At 42.5% G+C, this 18,146-nt stretch overlaps 1 protein-coding gene across 5 annotated transcripts in view; it reads right to left on the bottom strand.

Moving 5' to 3' along the window:
• Akap11 (A-kinase anchoring protein 11) overlaps positions 1–13,227 on the bottom strand; it is a 47,142-nt gene extending 33,915 nt beyond the window's left edge. For 3 of the 5 annotated variants that reach the window (XM_052190886.1, XM_052190890.1, XM_052190891.1), the window contains exon 1: positions 13,107–13,227. The gene's annotated coding sequence lies outside the window, so the exon portion shown is untranslated. Of the gene's footprint in view, positions 1–2,340; positions 2,442–12,702; positions 13,047–13,106 lie in introns of those variants that run through there. The other 2 variants (XM_052190887.1, XM_052190889.1) reach the window with 2 other exon arrangements.
• Positions 13,228–18,146: the final 4,919 nt, after the last annotated feature.

The following is an 18,146-nucleotide window of genomic DNA, read 5'->3' as shown; positions in this document are numbered from 1 at the left end:
TAAGGACGGTGAGAAGACAGTGGTCTTATTGGACCCAAGCCTTGGAGGGAAATATCTGATTACAGTAAAGGCCAAAAGTAGAGAACTGAATTCTAAATAACAGAAATCAGAAAATAACAACAATCATTATTTAAGAAAAGCTCATCTCCTTAAGGCATGCCTAGTTGAGGTTTCCAAGAAAGTGTCTTCAGCACAACTTCATTCTAGTCCTCTCCTCAGAATTTAAAAAGGCTAAATTTTAGTAAAGTTCTACTTTTATATTCTATTTTCATACTTTCACTACAGAGGTGTGAGTACACAGCACACATCATCTTCGTCACTGCCCTGCTGCTGTGAAGAGATGCCATAGACAAAGCAGCTCTTATAAAAGAAAGCACTGGATTGAGAGCTTGCCTAGAGTTTCAGGTATTTAGTCCATTATCATCTGATGACAAACATGGGGCCATGTTACTTTGTATTTAACTTAAGCCAAACACCTGCCAAAAGACTATCTGTGCAATGTAAAAGAGAATCAGTTTGGAATAACATGGCACTCCTCAAAGAAAGAGAAAAAACCTTTGCAAATCCAAAGACAGGTAAAGGACATAAGGGAAAGATGAAGGGATGATGATTCCTTCACTGTAGATCTGGGAAGACTCTAGGTTACAATTGCACAAGAGCAACATACATCTTCCCATAGAGTACTGCTGTAACAAGCGTCACAGGTAAGGCCTGCTTACGCCCTATTCTCAATGAATAAAGAAGAAGTATAAGCAAGAAATCACAGTTATAATAAAAAGGGAACTTAATTGAAAAGATAGAGTTGTAAGAGACAAGCCAAGCAGAAAGGAAACAGAAGTGGAATGGATAGAGCTCAGGCAAGAAACAAAATTAAAACACTACCAATAAAGTAACTATCCTGAGGAACAGTACAAAAGCAATAGTCATCAGGAAAATCAGGGTTAATACAAACAACCATACATACATATCTAGAATAAAAAATCAAAATTTATAAGAAGACATGAAAACAATCAGAGACACAGCTATAAAGAATAAAGAGGCCGGGCAGTGGTGGCGCACGCCTGTAATCCCAGCACTCTGGGAGGCAGAGGCAGGCAGATTTCTGAGTTCGAAGCCAGCCTGGTCTACAGAGTGAGCTCCGGGACAGCCAGGACTATACAGAGAAATCCTGTCTCGAAAAAAACCAAATCCAAAAAACAAAAACAAAAAAAAAAGCCAAAAAAAAGAAAAAAAGAAAAGAAAAGAATAAAGCAGAGCGGCAGGGCACTGAGCAAATATGCACACCTCACCTCTGATCCTGCAACGGCAGAGCAAAACATCCCTGTATGCACGCGTTTGCAAAATACAGTGCCAAATGTAGCTCACATATACAGTGTGAGTCTAGCCACTGAACCAGAAACAAAACCTAAAAATAATCTAATATCTCACTGATCTAAATAAATTCACATATTATATATTACTCAGCTGTGGGAAATGATGAGTTTGAATAGTACACATTAAGTGAAGAAGCAGGTTTGCAAAATGCTACAAATGACTTCAGATCAGCAGAGTGATACCATCATATATAAATGTTTGCACAAGCCTAGGAAACATCTTGTTCCAAGACAGTGCTGGAAACTGATAATGAGGACTTTTTTTATGTTACAAAATGTCATCTGATTTATGGGAAGATGATAAATTATCAAAATAATGCCAGTTCCAGCATGCATGTATTATCCCATTCAGTGTAAAATTTGTATGTGTATATACTTATAGATGTAAAATCTGTATGTATGTGTGTATGTATATATACATAAATGTATATATAATACATATGCACATACACACACTATAAATAGGTACAGGTAGTGGGTTTTTTAAAACTTTTTATTGATTCTCCATGAGTTTCACAGCATGCACTCAATCTCACTCATCTCCCTGTCCTTTCCTATCTGCCCTCAGCCCTCACAACCTCCCCCCTCAAAATATAAAAATGGGGCTAGAGAGATGGCTCAGCAGTTAAGAGCACTGGCTGCTCTTCCATAGGCCCTGAGTTCAATTCCCCAGGCACCATATGATGGCTCACAACTATCTCTAATGTGATCTGATGCCCTCTTGTGGCACACAGGTATACATGCAGATAGAGCACTCATAAAAATAAATATTCAAAAACAAAACAAAAAACAAACAAAAATCTCGTTGTGGAAGCTGCAGTGTGTTGCAGTGTGTCTCACAGTACACCCTTTTGTCCACATATCTTTACTTGCAAATGTTCACTGCAATGGGTCACTGGTCTGGTTTGAGGCTTCTGGCTTCTGCTACACTATCAACACTGCTACACTATCAACACTGGATCCTCACCAGGACTTCTCTCAGATATCGTGTTGCCCTGTGTCACGGAGATTCTGCAACTTTGGATTTGTAGGTGCAGCCCCTTCACTCCACACAGCAGTTCCTAGATAAGGTAGATGTTGGGGTAAGCCCTTCGATCAGGGCTTAGGTAACAGCTGAGTTGGTCAGCCCACCAGCTTTCCTATACACACTACCAGTGTTCTCCAGCACTGCCCAGGCTAGCTCACCCAATGCCATAGACAACAAGGGGCTGGGTCAACTTCTAACCGTGCTGTTCAGGAGAGGTGCAGAGTGCTGCAACTGATGAGGGGCAGGAGCTGCTCTTCAGCTCTTATGACCCTGGGGTCAGCTCCAGTCTGCTGCAGTTGGCAAGAAGGGTAGAGAAAGGCATTCCCACACCCTACATCACCACGCAGATGATGAGGGGCGGAGCCAGTTCACCTTTGCTGCCAACACCACAGTCAGCTCTACTGCACTGGCTAAGCAAGGTGCCCGGGCCACTCTCCCTAATACTGTAGCTGGTGAGGGGTATGGCCAGCTTTCCAGAGTGCTGCAGCCCTTGAACTTCCACCTTGTCCCAAGAAGCAGCCCAGACTACCATCATCCACATGGCCTTTGGTGTTAAGGAGTCACATACATAGACACAGAGCCCTACTGCTTCATAGCCATGGACCCAGACATGGCTCTCAGCGGCAGCAGGGGTGGGGACTTCCTCATGGCCTCAGGAGTCAGGGCAGGCTCCTCACATCAGGTCACTCCTCTTCACCTGAGTCTCCAGTTCCACCTCTTTCTTTCCCCTCAGTCCAACACACCATAGTAGCTCCCACCGAGGATAAGCCATGCAGCTGGTGGGGCACTTGGTGTCTTCTACCCACCCCTGCCACATGGTTCAGTGGTCTGCAAGCCTTTGGATATTTTCTGCCCACTCACCCCATGTGGTGTGACGACAGGTCTCTGACTTTTTTTTTTTTTTTTTTTTTTTGGTTTTATGGAGACAAAGTTATCTTGTAGTTTTCTAGAAGCAAATAAATTCCTTAATGATTAAAATGCAAAACAAACACAACTTCCCAATCCTTCCTACCCTATCTCTAGCTTAAAAAGAAGTCAATAGCATCTGTAACTTGGTCTTTTTTAATCAGTACTCAAGTGTAAAATACCTTCCCAACAGTAACTGTATCCCATGACCCAACCCTCTGCACTAGCTCTCAAATAACAACTTGAAAATCATATTGTTTCTAAAGTCAAACACTTACAAGATCCAATTTCATTAATTCTACTCTTTGTTTTATTCACTTTACATCCCACTCATTGCTCCCCTGCCTGGTCACCCCTCCACATTCCTTCCCCTATCCCTCTTCCCCTTCTCCTCTGAGCAAGTGGGACCCCTATGGGGATAACCCCATCCTTGCACTTCAAGTCTCTGTGAGGCCTTAATACTTTTGTTTTTATTCCTTGTCCCCATTGGTTTTCTTCCTATTTAGTTTTCCAAAGATATTTTACCTGTGGTTTGAACTATACAATTAAGTTCCTAATTTGGAGTTTCAATTCAATCCTATGCTTTAGTTTCAATGCCTCTTATCTAAATGTTCTACTAGACACTGAAGTTAAGCATCCTTGCTATGGTTTGGCTATGGGCTGTTCCCTAGAGAGCTGGACACCAGCAGGTAGAGATGGTGGACAGTAAAGAATTGGGGCCCTGGCGCACAGCCATCACAGATGAACTGGGAGCTGTCACAAAGCAGCTCCCTCCAGCTCTCCAGCCCCCAGCCCACCATCCAACCTCTTCCCCAGCACACTCTCAGGCCAGGGTCGACCTACTATGTTGGGATTTAGCCAGAAAGCTCTGGCCAGAGCTAAGAAGGTAGAACTGCTCAACATGGAACTGTCAGTCTCTAATTTTGTGAGCTAAATAAATCTATTCTTTCTAGAAAACAACTCACCTCAAGTATTTTATTAGAGCAACACAAAACAGACTAAGCCAAGTACAGTTACTATAAAAATAAGTATGTTTAAGCCAGGTGTGGTAGCACAACCTTTAATTCCAGCACTGGAAGGCAGAGAAGCAGGTGGATCTCTGAGTTCAAGGCCACCCTGGCCCCTAGAGGGAGTTCTAGGACAGCTAGAACTACACAGAAAACAAACAAACAAAAAACCCATCTCCTAAATAAATAAACAAGTGTGAATTTAAAAGTATGCTTAAAACCTGAGTAGAACTTCTCTAAATACTCTCCATTCTTATTTCATTATAACCCAGCAAACCAACTCTACAGTCAACCATGATTTTCCCTCAATCCTTACTGATGATAACACCTAATAAATGACCCATTCCTGATCTGTCATGGTCTAAAATCTAAGCCCTTTGTGTGCGTCTTCAAGGCTCTCTCTGAGGAAGGCTTGAATCACCCCCATCTTTCCCTGCCCCTTTCCCAACACTCAGCATGTCCTCTATGCTTTCCCAGTGGTCTATCCTTTACTCTTTAGGTCCATTGTTGTACACATCTCTTTTGTGATTCAAGATTAAATTTGTATTTGAAAATGGTAGGATTCAAATGCTTACTAAATAAAAAGCAATCTTAATGACTGCACACATTTGTAATGTTAAGTTCAGGGCTGAAGCAGGACTCAGAGGTCAAGACCAGTCTAGGTAAGACTCTCAAAAAAAAGTAATCTTATTTAAAGAACAAAGTATACTTAAATGTTCAAATAGGTATGCCTACATTTAATGTCTTTTTAAGTTTATTGTCATTCTGTGTTTGAGATATGTAATAAATGTTCTAAATATATCTCAATACATACCAACTGGCCAACTGTTAAATTTAACTTTCCATTGCACTACAACAAATCAGTACAACATACACATAAAACACTGGTTTTCAAACATCAGACAAGAGCAATGCAGGGTGTAACTGATACCTCAGAAAGGAAACACTGCCTGCCAGCTACACAGGTCACAACCAAGTGAGTTTTGGAGACAATGCTGGCTCATGTTATAGAACAGAGTATTAAAGGAAGAACGCACAGCAGCAAGAGCTCCAGAGGTCTGAAGGAAGGCTTCCTTTAACTGTTAGCTAAATACAAACTGAGCCTCTGAGGCTGGGAGGCGAGCAATAGCACACGCCAAGCAACCCTGAAGACCAAGCAGGGCTTGGAATACTTCATGTTCTCACCAACAGAGTAGGGAAAAGCAAAACTCCTCTGGCCCATCAGACAACATGCAGCCTCCACAGAAGGCACCCACACTGGGAAATCCAGGCATCACCACTAACAAACTTCAACGTGGACCTAAACAACTCTACAGAGTACAAATAATCTAATTGTGCATTCCAACTACAGCCAGCTCTCTGAGAAAACGCACATAGAGGAGGCAATAAGGAAAAACTCAATGACCGGCATACAATATGCAAATGAGGAAATCTGACCCTCATTCCTCAGGGAGAGGAAAAGGGCAACAACTGCACACCTAGAAGTGATACACTAGAAAAATGGAGAGATGAGGACAGGGCACAGAGAGACCATGAAATCAATGTTACAGTGTTTGATGGCTGATCCTGGTTGTCAACTTAACTTCATCTGGAATCAATGAAAATCAGATAGCTGACACACCTACGAAGTAGACCCACCCTAAATCTGGGCACCCTTCTGGTGGCAGCCTACATAAAAGGACTTGAAAGGAGGAAGCTTTTGCTTTTTGCCTGCTTGCTCACTCTTGCTGGCAAGTTCATCTATCCTGTTGCTGAGGCATTGCTTTGCTGATATTACAGGCTCCTTCTGCAGGATTCCAGCGTAGACTGAAGACTAGCCAAGACACTGGACATCAAGGACTGAACAACTACTGAACTTTTGGGTTGTTTTCTTTAGAAGCAGCCACTTTTGGACCAGCCAGTCCACATCCTGTAAACGACACTAATAAATTTCCCTTTAATACACACAAACACATTCAATAAATTATGTTCCTCTACGAATCAACTAATACATCGTGCTCCATACAGTCAAGAGGGAAGAAAACATGATCATGATAAAGGAAGAAACACAAGACCCCAGACTAAAGCAGGACTTCTGAGAATGAAGAAGAACAGATGAGCAGATTACGCTGAGAAGAGTGGGTAGGGAGATGGGAGAGAAGATGAGGTGAAGGGTTGACCAAAACCAAAGATTATGAAAAATGCCTTATACATGCTTGACAAAACTAAGTATGAAGAAGTGGCTGCGCAGGTCACTAAGTGAGCAATTCAATGCCAGTGTGGGATACCTCCTTATGAGTTGTTAATCATGGAGTTTCTACGGCCAACAAAACAAACCAGGTAATTGCCACTGTGGTGGTTACTGTAGACCATACTACTGAAGATACCACATGGAACTGATACAGAAGCTTCCTACCTGCTGGTTAGCTCTCATAGTGCTGAAAAGTGCTATGTAGGTTGTTGGGGGTGGATTTTCATAAACGGGCTTACTCATCTGTACTACATTACTAACCTGCCAGGCAAGATCTGCCCGCTGATGCAGTAAAAGCAAATTATGGGAATAAGCAAAGGCTTTCCAACTGGAACAAGAGGGAGTTCACATCTGGTACTGCAGACCAAAGGCCCTAATAGCTGGTGGGTCACAGGTCCTAGTGAGGAAGCTACAGCTATAGTTTTACAGAATGATGTGCCCACCAAATTATCTTCTAAATATTCTGTTTAGCTCCACAGATCAATGATGGCCATTGGTAAATACAGACTAACAACCAGCCAATGAGAATAACCGACTACTGAATGCTCAGGAGACCTACATTATCCCTCTAATTCAGAGAAGAGATGGATGATGCTGTATGCACTCCCTACATGGCTTGGCATGGTACTCTTGAACTCAAAGAAGTTGTACACACCTAGATAAGACCCACATAAGACTGGGCCCATCAACATTTGTTTCAAAGAAGCAGGGACTCACAAGGCTCCATCCCTCCCTGAGGATTTATAGGCAGGTAAAAGTAGCTATGGAGTAGGGCCCCACAAGTCTTCCCCCTCACCAACACGGATAGACAGTTGACGAGGGAGAGGGAGAGATTCCCTTTGGTGTTGTAGCCACTGGGAGGGGCTACAGTCCTATGAATGATTCCTCACCTATATTATGGAGGCAACCCACTGAAATTCACTGGGTCACCAAAAAGCCATCAAAGTAGAAAGACTAGTTGGAAAGACAAAGGGAGTCACCAGCAGTGGGAGGACATAACAGTTAATGGGATGAATACGATTAATACATTATATTCATGTACAAAACTGTCGTGACACTGTAATTCCTATATTAATAAAAGCATTAAAATAAGGGAAGCATTTCTAAAATGAAAAACATGCTAGATGCATTAACAGTAGATTCAATACTGACGTGAAACTGTAGATAATATAATAGAAAATATCACAGCCAAACACAGGAATTTAAAAACAGGCAATCCCACAGCATCAGGACCTATTAAGCATTATTTCTTTTTAAAAAGTATGTACATGGAGTCCCAAAGGTCAGGTGGGGGACAGAACCAAAATAAAGAAGACAAAGCAGTTTAGAATTGGTCTAGAATGTATCAAATTTAATGAAAATAACGGCAGATCCAAGAAAATCCAATAAATATTAAAAAAAAATTAAAAACCACCCATATGAATCACAACCCAATTGTTAGAAATAAAAGAACATCTTCCCAGCAATGAGGAAGGAGAGTAAGAAGGCCAGCAGGCCTGACACTCGGCAGCCTGAGCAGGGCAATGACCATCAGCTCTAACAACGGAAAGAGGGGAAGGTGTTAACAGACACACATGATAAAAAAATACCTTTCAAAGAGGAAGACACAATAAAATTCTTCTCACTAATCAAACCTGTAAGGATTCATCATCAGCTGATCACAAGAAATTAACAATGAAAAGAAATTCTTCAGGCAAAAAAAACAATACCAGATAGAACCTGGACCTACCAAATAATGAAGGATGAAATGGTAAAAACAGTGATATAAGAGTCTTTCCTCAGTTTGTAGTTCCTTTAAAAAAAAAATAATGTTAAAAACAGCAACTGATTAGACACTGAAGTGAAAAGCAGAAAAGCAACGATAGAGAGAACAAAGGATGTGGTGGGTGAGCAGAGGGAAGTCAGCCGTTAGATGCAGCATCACTATGAAATGGTATTGTGTGAAAACAGGCTGTGCTGAGCTACAGCTATAAAACCTACAGTGATCACCAGAGAAAGGAAACAGAATTAACACTAATGATGAGCAGTGGAGGAGAGGGGTCTGCTGAGACAAGGCTGAGGCTCACCTCACCACACAGCATGACAAGAGCATGGCAAGACAGGACTCACAAGCTGGTTCCTCCCTCAGGCACAGACCTGCTGCTTGACTTACTAAATCTAAAAATACCACAACTATCCTAATTGCCTTCCAAAACAATAGCCAATTATATTAAGAAAGAGCATTTCTACAATGACTAAGACAATTGCTTTCTGATAGTTTCTGGCTTTTTATATTTTACTTGTATATGCAAGTCAGCCCATTCTTGCATATACAAGATACATCTTGTTCTTAACACCTTAAGAAATAGTGGAAATGAAAATTTCCAGCACTAATGGCTAGATCAGTTCTGCTATAGGGTGTCCATTTCACAGCTGGGTAAGTCTGCTGGCATCTAGAGGATAGAGGGGGATGCCAGCAGACCTACCCAGCTGTGAAATCAACTCTCCAGAAGTCATCTCATGTCCCTGGCAGAGCAAAGCTAACTTTAGCACTTGAGACTACAGTGCCTTGCATTACAATCAAATGGACACACCCATGCCTTGCTTTAACTACTAGCAACATTCACCTGCCAGTCCTGAAGTGTCTAAGTAACTGTGGCTAAGATACACCAGCAGAAAGCCTTTCAGTCAAGGGTTCACTTACAACCCAAGGCCAGGTCTTACTTATCTCTCTACATTCCTCAAAGGCCTTATTAAAAACAATCCATACTTACTGAACTGAACAAACTGGAAGATGAAGGAATTGTCAAGCAAATGAAATTGAGGGACATGTGCTAACAAGTGACATCATCACTGAATGACTAGCCGGGTCCTTAGACAAGAACTGTTTGAAGTTAGCCATATTTGTTTTCTTCAACGGCCATAGAAAAATGTCACTGGCTTTTCAACTGCATTCCAGGTTTGGCTTCCCATCTAAAGCATGTCTAAGCCCAGCCAGCCATTGGTATTTCAAGTATCAGGGCCTTGTTGACAGATATTAAGTATGAACTGTAATTCCCTCTACACAACTTCAAAAAGAAAATACACAAACTAAAACCTAAGACTTATTGTCAATGTGTTCATGCCGTCAAGGCCATACAGTTATGTTCTTAATATTATGCATTATCCTCTACAAGATTGCTTCTAAAAAAAATCATCATAGATTTTGGAATCATGGAACAAATTTCTCTTTATCAGGAACACCTGCAACTCCCTGACTTTAACAGTACATTACTGAAAAGCATCGCAGCTATAGTAAGCCTCTGCCCCAGGCTGCCAGGAGCAAAAATATGTGAGTGAATCTGTTGCACAAGGTGTGTTGCTTCGTTCATAGGAGAGCTCTTATTAGCCTGCACAGAGGCCATTCATTAATAGGATATATAAGGAGTGATTAAAAAGGAAGAGTGTTAAATATGAAGTTAAGGTTGAAACTTAGGAGAAGCAGAAGAAAAGCAGAACCTTCACCAATGAGGCAGTAATTGGAAGATGGTGCTTTACATCAATATGGTAGCATTCAAAAGTAAACAAATACACAGATGTACTTGATGTTAACCCTGGAAATGTTACTTTAAGAGTCATTCACATATCCAGCATTTAAAGCCAGTAGAAGAGAATATGAGATTAACAAACAATCTAAAGGACTAATCACCATCAATGGTTCAAGGCAGGTAGAAAGAAGAGAGGGAAAGCAGTGGGGAACCACAGTTATGTGGCAATCTAAAGGACAGGTAGTAGAAAATTTTAAGACATGGTTCAAAGTATGTGTGATCAGCAATTGACTGAAAAGAGAAATGACAATTTCTTCTTTGAAGACTCCAGAAGCCCAGTCCACAGTCAGCAACAAAGCAGTACACATCAAACTTCTACACCGTAACTGCCATTTTGCCAGCTAGAAAGAAATGGTTTCACACATGTGAATCTAGAATTCTCATGGTATCATTATACCCATTATATAAACTGTTTTAAGCAGCCTATCCAAACTAACAAACCCAGGATAACCTGTCCTGGAAAGGGACCACTGAATCCGGTTACAACTCTAGGTAGCTGAGACCAAGTGGAATGCTGGGCTTGGGGGAAGAACTCAAACTCCAAGATACTAAAGTACACCCTAGGTACCCATCATCTCCTCCCAACTACAGACCTCCCCCATCTTAAAGACCTTGCTGAAACAGTCTGAAAAGCTCAAGTCCTAAAAGCTACCAGGCACATGTGTGGTTCCCCACCATCCATCTCCTAGCCCCACCATCCATCTCCTAGTCCCATCTTTCTACTCCACAATACAACCAACTTGACAAGAAGTGGAAAGCTGACCACGACATTCTCTCGATATATAGACATTTAGAACTGAGAGTTGAAGAGTCTGTTAGGAACCATAATGCAAAGTGAAGGTGGGTCTGATGTGACCACTCTGGCAAGCCAAAGAAAAAACCCAATCGGTTTCAAGAGAAGGCCAGTTATTTAACGACTGAAAAGGGAATGCAACTAATAGTAGAGAACTAGGAGAAAACTGGATGCACTTTGACCCCAAGACTTTCCCGTCTCCAGGCCACTGAGCTAGAATCACAAACTGGACCTTAGCATCCATCAGTACTCCAACAATATGACAAATACCTTTTCCAAGTAAGCTAATTCGAATGGCTTTTTGATTCTGGCAGCCAAATAACTCATAATAATAATTCCTCAAACCATTAAGGAAGGTCAAAGGAAAAGCACCAAATGAGCAGAGGCTAACACAAAATCCACCGAGCTGCCTCCTTCTGCCAAGTCTAATCAATAATCCTACATTCTAAATGCTTATCTCCTGAAGCTCATTTTCAATTAATTTCTTTCTGTAAGGAGGAACAGAAAAAGTGAAAATATATGGATCTGCCCCATTTGTTTTTAAAATGGTAAAGCACATTTTTCCTGGGCCAGAATGCCAATGTGTGTGCCCTAAACTACCACTCAAGCTAAACTCAGTTTTCTAACCTGTCTCAACAGTCATTCTGAATGGTTAATTTTTTATTTTTTTTTTTTATTTTTTTACTACTGGAGCCACTTCACAAAAAGAAAAAGAAGAAAAAACATTTACATAATTACTCCATCCAAAGTTACTTCAATTGCTTTCCAAACACAAGGCAAAGCAACCATTGCCCTGAAAGTCTGAAACCCTTGCCACAAATTAGGAAGGCTAGCAACAAAGTCTCTCTCTCTCTCTCTCTCTCTCTCTCTCTCTTTCTCTCTCTCTCTCTCTCTCTCTCTCACACACACACACACACACACACACACACGCACAATGAGTGGAAGTAGAATTCCCCTATTTATAACTGGAAATTTCCCTTTAGACAACCTGCTGCATTATGATCTGAACTAGCTGAATTCCTTTCCCAGACACTAAATCTTTGGAATTAAAATAAAATGTACCATCCTTTCTCCCAGAGAACCTTCTGTTTCCTAGACACAGCCCTGGAATTCAGAGGCTTGAGAAGGCTAGCAAATCTCTCACTACAGTTCTAGGGCTCCAACTTCAGTATCTTCAACAAATGAGAAACATCAGAGTATATACTGCCAATTCCTTTCCAAGCAGATCAATTGAGCAGTTCTGTAGTTATTATCTACGTTAGCCGCAGCTCAGCTTATAAACCCACTTCTTCCCCAATTCCCTCCTATCCCTTTATCCCTCATAAGTCAATTACTAACAACACAACTAATTGCTTAATTTACTGCCAACCCATGATTCACAGCTCTGCCTGGAAAACACAATTATGAATAACCAGGTTATTCCTTGAAAAAAAAATGCTCCTACATTTTGAAAGATTAGGTGGCACTATTTAAAATGACATCAATCATACCAGGCACTGGGCTGCCTTTTACCAAAACACACACACACACACACACACACACAAATGCGAAGACATTAAAACAAAATCATCTTTGCATGAAAAAAAAACTCCATTTTTCCTGACATTCTTATTTTTAAATATTTTCGTACACAACAAAATTGAGTATCAATATAAATAACACTGCTAACAAGGTGAGGAAATGCAAAGGAAACTAGCGTTTTAGAAGCAAATGAATAATCACAACGCTGAAAAGAACTGCGAATATTAACTCCCGAATGCGCCAAGGCCATTAGCGATGTGTCTCAGCAGTGTTGCTCACCGTGAAATGCCTTAATGCCTAAAGCTCAGCCACCTCCAACTAACAGGGTTTCTTTTTTCTTCTTCTTCTTTTTCTTTTAAGACCATAAGCAGAGCTAAAGGACTGTCACCAAGCCAAACCCCGGGTTTAGATTGTGCTGTCACTGAGGTCTGGCCAGCCCGTTTTCTATTTGATAGCGCAATTCGGATGCTCGGCCAGCCCAGGGGCGACGTGACAGCGATGCAAACAGTGGCAGGTGAGGTTAGGGCAGCGCCGGGGACGGAGCTCGGACGCTGACCAGGAAGGATGCTACTGCGGAGGACAAAGTGCACTGTCCTCCCGCCCGCGCCCCACGCAGCGAGGCCACGGCGCCCGGCCGCAGTCCGGACCCGGCCCGCCGGCTCCCCGCTCCCTGCCCCGCTCACCCGGCGGCGCAGCCTCTCAGCTCCCGGGCATGTCACCCTCCCGTCACGGCCCGCAACGCCCGGTGGCGCGAGCCGCGGCGCAGCTGCGCTCCCTCGCCCGCCCCAGCCCGCGACGCCACCGCCGCCGCCTCCCCACGCCGCCCACTCACTCTCGCGAGAACAGTGGCACGTCTCGCGAGAACGACCCCGTGGCTGAGCCCGCGCAAAAGGAACTGGGGGGGCGGGGCGGGGGACGATTCCCACGTGCGCTGGAAAGCAAAGCTGCGGGGTCGCCCGTCACGTGACGCGGAGGTGCCCTCTCCATTGGCCCGGTGGCTCTCGGCCCGTGGGAGCTTTAAACCTGAAGCTGACCTACGAACTCTCCGCTGACGTCTTGCGCGTTTCCTGGTGCGTTGCCTTGGGAACGGCTTAACCCTTTCCTTGGTTGAGCACCCGTGCTTAGGGAGCTGGCATCCGCCACCGTTAGACTGTCCGCCTTGGGCCGCCCCGCCTCCCTGGGGCTGGTTTCCCACAGCGGCCGCCCACTAGATCAAGGGTCCACGCACTGCCCACCCTTCTGAGTGGCTCTGCCCGGTTCCCAACATCATCAGGGAAAACCACTGGGGAGGAAACACCAGGCCTTGAGCCCAGTCTGAACCTCTGGAGTCAGTCCAAAGGGGAGTGCACTTCCCTACCCCAAGGGCCATTGAAATTGGAAAATAAGGCTTTGACCACCAGGAAGCTTAGCCTTGGATAACAAGCCGCCTTGACGCCTGTTTAAATCGGCAGGATCAGTGCAGTCAAGTTGCATGGTCTCCTCAAGGACATCCGGCCCTCAAATTGGCAGAGAGATGTTGAAAGACATTTTGAAGTATATACTCATGTGTTTTGCCCTCCTTAGGAGAGAGGGACAGGAAAGAGTACATTCACATATTCGTTCTTTTCAACAGCTTTTGGCTGTTTTCCTTACACGTTTTTAGACATTATTTCATGTTGTCTATTGAACCATGATGAAGACGAATAGATTAGGTTGTAGAGATCGGGCGAGGTGGGAGTGGGATATCTGTAGGTGTTAACTGGCAAATTATAATCTGTTGGCGGCTACAATTGGGCCACTACTTGGGGGCAGTGCCCTTGTGGGAGGAAAGATTCAAGCAGCGATTTGGATAACAGCCCTACAAAAATGGGAGAGAAGAGCTTCGCTAGCAAAAAGCAGGATAATTCACGAGCCTGAAAATTGGGATCTAACCTAGTACATTTGAATGACAAGAAATGAACCTGGGATGATACTAGAAGCTAGATCCCTTACAGCTTTATCAACCTAGATTTAAAAAAAAAAAACTAGGAATTTAGAGTACAGTGAAAAGCTTTGAAGACTTTCTTTTTATAGGGGGAAACAATAAGGATTAGCTTTTTAAAAAACTAGTAAGCTCTTCACTGTAGAGAGTGAATTCTAAGGAAGCCAAAGCAGCAGGAAGGAGTCGCCCAGGTGAGAGGCCATGTGTAAGAACCAAGTTCCAATGACCTTGACATTCTCCAGAATCTACTCAGTCAGAGCCTAAGTACCGGCTGCCGACTTCTATTTAAAATGTGCAGATTTGTATCGTTTTGAAGTTTTAAACTACTTGAGAAGCAAATGACCAGAGAGTCCTTTGGCCTTTAGCTTTCTGTTCTCCGTTGTCACTACACAGGTAGCATCTTTAAGATAATTCTAAACAAGATGGAACACAAAATAATGTTCTTTGTAGATATTTATTAGAGTAAGATTAGAAAAGAGGGGTTGGGGACTGAAATAAAAGTGTTTCATTGAAAACAAAAGATATCAGGAAGTCTTCCAATATGAAACACTCCACTAACTAGTGAGATACGCAAATCAAGGCTCTTTATGATCCTGAGTTTCAACTTCCTCATACAGAAAACAAGGCAATTTGGTCTCCACACAGGCTGGCTAAGACAGAATTCCGTTTTGCCATGCTAGCCCTGGCAGAGGAAGATAGAGAGGGAAATGAACTTTTCTCAGAGTCAGCTGGCTGCACAAACCAAGTGAAATTGGACCTCACACACCAACTGAGAGAGACTGCAACTGATTGAGCCAGATACCAGGAATGCTTTACTAAGAAGAGCTGGCCTGGGGGTGTGAAAACGGAAGTAGCACCACCTGCTCAGCCCATAGTCCCTTCCTCTGGAGCTACTGCCTATCTGTCACATCCAAAACATTCCCATGAGCCTGATCAGAGCAAGACATCATCTGAAAGTTAACACCTTACTTTTAAAAAGATTCAAGGTTACTTTTTAAGAAGGAAAAAATGTGGCAGAAGTATTATTTTAACAAGGCCTTTAAAAAAAAAATTCCCCACTCCTTCAAATAAGGCAATTTTACAGGCTAGTGTGGAGTGCTTTTTGGAATCTGCAGCTCTCATAATGATTAACAGAAGCAGCTGCTTGGTATTGCTAATTTAGACAGTGGACTCAACTCTATCATCCAAACATATTAATAGGATCATAAATCATCTCAACTTACTCTAGCAAGGAAGTAATTGTGGTCCCTTGTGCTAGCTGTTTGGAATGCTATGGATATGAAGTGAAAAAGAAATGTAAGGGGGAGTGGAGAGATGACTCAGTGGTTAAGAGCACAGACTACTCTTCCAAAGGTCCTGAGTTCAAATCCCAACAACCACATGGTGCCTCACAATCATCCGTAAGAAGATCTGACGCTCTCTTCTGGAATGTATGAAGACAGCTACAATGTACTTACATTATATAAATAAATAAATCTTAAAAAGAAAGAAATATAAGACTTCTTATACTATCCCTAATTCTTAAGAGTCTTTCAAAACATCTTTTACAGCTGGGCAGTGATGGCGCATGCCTGTAATCCCAGCATTTTGGAGGCAGAGGCAGGCAGATTTCTGAGTTTGAGGCCAGCCTGGTCTACAGAGTGAGTTCCAGGACAGCCAGGGCTACACAGAGAAACCCTGTCTCTGAAAACAAAACAAACAAATCCATCTTTTATATACATACATACACTCGTGCATATATATAAATACATATGTGTGTGTATATAGTTTTACTCCAATATAACTTACTTACCGTGTATTTTCATGGTTTTTTGTATATTCACAGAACTATGCACCAACATTGTAGTCTAATTTTCAAAATGACTTTGTCCTCCCATTTTTAAAAAACACAAATTAGCAACCAGTAATTCCCATCTCACCTCAGTCCTTAGCAATCACTAATAATCTTTGTTTCTATAAACTTGCCTAATCTGGGTATTTAATATTAATGAAATTAAATACTATATGACCTTTTGTCAGTTTATCCACTTGCACATTGTTCTCAGGAGCCATCCATGCTATAACATGTAACAGGATTTCATTTCTTTAATGACATAATGATTCTATTCTATGCATATAGCATATTTTATTGATCATCTTATAGTTGATAGATATGTGGGTTGTTTTCACTTTGGGCTAGTAATAATGTGTACTGAACATTTAACATTTTGTAGTAGATGTTGCTTCCCATTTTTAATTTTAAAAAATATGTTTATGGGGTTGGAGAGATGACTCAACAGTTAGAGCACTGGCTGCTCTTCCAGAAGACCTAGATTAGGTTCCCATCACCCACATGACAGCTAACAACTGTCCATAACTCTAGTTCCTGGGGACCCAACACCCCCTTGTGAATGCTGTGGGCACTGCATGCACCTGGTACACTTACGTGCATGCACTGAAGTATATGCATATACATATATATATATATATATACATATACATATATATATATACATATACATATATATATCAAATCTTTGTAAAATTAAAGAACATAAATTTGTCTAATTTACAAAGTCCTTACTTCCAGTCTATGCACGCTTCCCTTGATCCTATGGCTTTTTTTTTTTTTTTTGGCCTGCTCTATTAAGCATGTATAGTGTACCCGCAGGAGTATTTGTACTCAGACAATTCACATCTGACCACGTCATTCACCAGCTTAAAAGCCTATGCCTCTCCCCAAGGCCTGTCTTGATTTCTTTATTCTCACACCGTTCTCTCTTTCCGAGTCTCGAAACAGGGCTTGACCCTGCTTCAGACCTTGCCTTACACTCACAGTGTGTACGATTTGGATGACATTTCACTGGAATGGACCTTCCAAAGGTTTCTCATAACTTGGTAGTTTAGTCAGTTTGTAGATACAGCAGGCTGAGGAGGACAGAGCTTTGTTCCTCCTTGTTGGAGGCTAGAAGTGAGAGACCAGGCTGTCCCCAGGTCTCTCACTTCCTGCACATCTTTTCTGTTTCACTTTATCTACAACTGTCCAGAATCCAGGACCTGTCCACTCTATCATCATCTCTACAGAAAGGCTTGTCCTAACTCCCTCCATGAAGTACAGTCCCCTTTAGTGAGGACTCTGCCTTTTGTCTGAAGCACTTGCCCACATATACACATTTTCATTTGTGTGATTATATTTAACTAATGCCCATCTCTCCTGCTAGACTGGAGGATCTAAGCAGGAACCACATCTATATTTCTTAGCAGTAAAGTCTGGGTAAAAGTTACAACCTAAACTCTTGCTGGCTAAGGGTAGCCAAGGCCAAGGCCTGCTGTAGACTTGTTCTGATGCAAAGAAGAATTCAAGGTTGAAAAGAAAGGACAGGGAACAAAGGAGCCAAGGCAGCAGGCTGCCAAGCTACAGAACACAGCCTGTTTCTAAGGTGAAAGCATCAGAGGAAGCTTCTCATGGCCCCAGAAAATGTTTACTTCTTGCTTGTGTTTATAGCTCTGGTGACTGAGCCCAGGGCCTCAAGCTGGCCTGGAACACTCTGTAGACTAGGCAAGCCGTGAGCATGGATCCTCAGGCCGCAGCAACCTGAGTAAGTGGGATTATAGGCCAGACCTGGCACCACAGGGATATTTTAGTAAACAAGTTTCTGGTGTCTCCTCCAATGTAACCTTTTGTAAAAGAATGAAAACGGTGCTTTCACTCGTAGGCATGATCCAGTGGAGACAAGATGCTTGGGTGATAGGCACATAGAAGAACTATGGCCTAGCAACATTG

Source organism: Apodemus sylvaticus, chromosome 8 (assembly GCF_947179515.1).
Source record: "Apodemus sylvaticus chromosome 8, mApoSyl1.1, whole genome shotgun sequence".
In the NCBI taxonomy this organism is placed as follows: Eukaryota; Metazoa; Chordata; class Mammalia; order Rodentia; family Muridae; genus Apodemus; species Apodemus sylvaticus.
This window is presented reverse-complemented; position numbering and strand designations above follow the sequence as displayed.